Here is a 2,500-nt window from a genome sequence, read left to right as displayed (position 1 = left end):
GTGACATGTAAACGATTTAGTGGATTTTTGACATGACATGGACTACCACGTGGCAGCCACATCAGCAAGGTAACACGTGGCACTTGAAAAAATCAATTTAGTATTCTTCTGCCTTTTATTTTTCTACCTTATTCCAGTTAATTAAATTACTTTAATATTTTTAATTCACCAATTTATTTTTATTTTTATTTATATTTCTGTCTAGGCGCAAGACTGGGCGGCCAGCAAGGAGTCGAGACAGGGAGTTAATTTTAAAATTGATTTTTAAAAAATGATTTATTTATTTATTTCCACCTATGCGGAAGACTGGGCGGCCAACGAGGAGTCGAGACAGCCAGGAGTCGGGACTTGGGCAAGGGAGCGGGACAAGAGGTCGGGACTCGCGGCGGGACAAGGAAGAGGAGGAGGAAGTCCGGGACTCGCGACGGGACTGGGACTCGCGCCGGGACTAGGGAGTCGCGGCGGGACAAGGAAGAGGAGGAGGAAGTCCGGGACTCGCGACGGGACTGGGACTCGCGCCGGGACTAGGGAGTCGCGGCGGGACAAGGAAGAGGAGGAGGAAGTCCGGGACTCGCGACGGGACTGGGACTCGCGCCGGGACTAGGGAGTCGCGGCGGGACAAGGAAGAGGAGGAGGAAGTCCGGGACTCGCGACGGGACTGGGACTCGCGCCGGGACTAGGGAGTCGCGGCGGGACAAGGAAGAGGAGGAGGAAGTCCGGGACTCGCGCCTGGGACTCGCGCCGGGACTAGGGAGTCGCGGCGGGACAAGGAAGAGGAGGAGGAAGTCCGGGACTCGCGCACGGGACTAGGGAGTCGCGGCGGGACAAGGAAGAGGAGGAGGAAGTCCGGGACTCGCCACGGGACTAGGGAGTCGCGGCGGGACAAGGAAGAGAAGGAGGAAGTCCGGGACTCGCGACGGGACTGGGACTCGCGGCAGGACAAGGAAGAGAAGGAGGAGGTCCGGGACTCGCGCCGGGACTAGGAAGAGGGGAGGAGGTCCGGGACTCGCGACGGGACTAGGAAGTGGGGAGGAGGTCCGGGACTCGCGCCGGGACTAGGGAAGAGGAGGAGGAGGAGGAAGGCCGGGACTGGGACTCGCGGCGGGAGTAGGTAGTGGGGAGGAGGTCCGGGACTCGCAGCGGGACAAGGAGGAAGTCGGGGAGGAGGGCCGGGACCAGGAGTCGCGGCGGGGATAGCAGGCAGGACAGGGAGGGTGGGTGGTCTTCCACAAAAAAAAGTGTGTCTCGGAACTTCCTTAGTGCAGTAGGACGGGGGCCTGCCGAATCCCACAGAGAGTACTATGTGGGGAAGGGTTCCTCTGAAGCGTCTCGGGAAAAGTCGTGAGGGGGTGACGGTTGCTCGGTGCCTACGGGTCCCGACTGCTCGCTGCCTTCTTTGAGCCCAGTACCGACGTTCGCAGGGGGATACCTGGATACTACTGGGGTTACCTGGATACTTCTGGCGTGTTACCTTGGATCAGTGAGGAGTGGGGGTTAGTTTCCCGGCGACGCGACCCTCTGAGGAGGTCCCGCGGAGGGTCGCCGAGTATTATATGGTGAGCTGGCTGTCAAGGATTGTGAGTCCCGCTGCCAAAATTTTTTTTGGTGCGCGGGCGACTGGAAAAAGAGGGTTGGTCTTGTGCCGATACGCGTAACGTCGCAGCGAGTCCCAAGAGCTAGTAACCATTTTTGGCGGGGGGCGATGGCCTCGGTATTGTCAAGCCATTCTCTCATTCATTTGGGAGGGTGGGGAGAAGTGTTTGCCGAGGCCGTTCAAGCTCCGCCTGGTCGACCACCACTGTGACCGCCACCGCGCTCGATCTCTATTGCAAGCTCAGGTGAAATTCCTGATAAACTTGGAGGGGTGTGGGACGCGTTCGCAGTGTGGGCCGAGGAGTCATAACATCCCAGGTCGGAATGTGAAAATGGAACTTCGAAACCGGTGAGAGTTCTCTCGTCGGCTAGGGGTTTCACAAAAGTAACATTTCTATAAATTTCTATCCGACCCCTCCATTAATTTGGAGGGGCGATGGGCCCCAGGATTGGACATACTTCTTGCTGATTTGTCTTTTGAGGAAAATCCTTCGCGGTGATGGTTACTTTTTCATTTTTAATGTGTGTATCGGCCTCGTCGGTTTCTCTCTTTCCTGGTCACATTCCCGAAAAAGGCCGCAGCACCTATGATTCTCTTCCGGGGGTCTAACTCTCCCTCTCTCTCTATCCTTCTCTTTGTCTGGCTCTCTCTGGCTTCACTTTTTGTGGTGTGTGCCTCTGGGGGTCTGGTTGGAATTTGCCGTTGGCTTTTTGCCCTCTCTTTTTGCCTTTTATCCATCGCAAAGAAGGGTGTGTGTGTTCTCACCTGGGGTTGGAATGAAGGACGGGGAACCTCCTCGTCTTGTGAAGTGGGACCATCTTTTAGGATGATGGCTTTTTGCTGCCTGGTGTGTGCTTGGGTGGGGTTTGGTGGTGGCAGTCTACCTCTCCCTTTCTCCGGTAAGAC

This window comes from Physcomitrium patens, chromosome 6 (assembly GCF_059467195.1).
Source record: "Physcomitrium patens ecotype Gransden chromosome 6, ASM5946719v1, whole genome shotgun sequence".
Classification (NCBI taxonomy): domain Eukaryota; kingdom Viridiplantae; phylum Streptophyta; class Bryopsida; order Funariales; family Funariaceae; genus Physcomitrium; species Physcomitrium patens.
The sequence above is the reverse complement of the archived record's forward strand: the minus strand, read 5'-3'. Positions refer to the sequence as shown.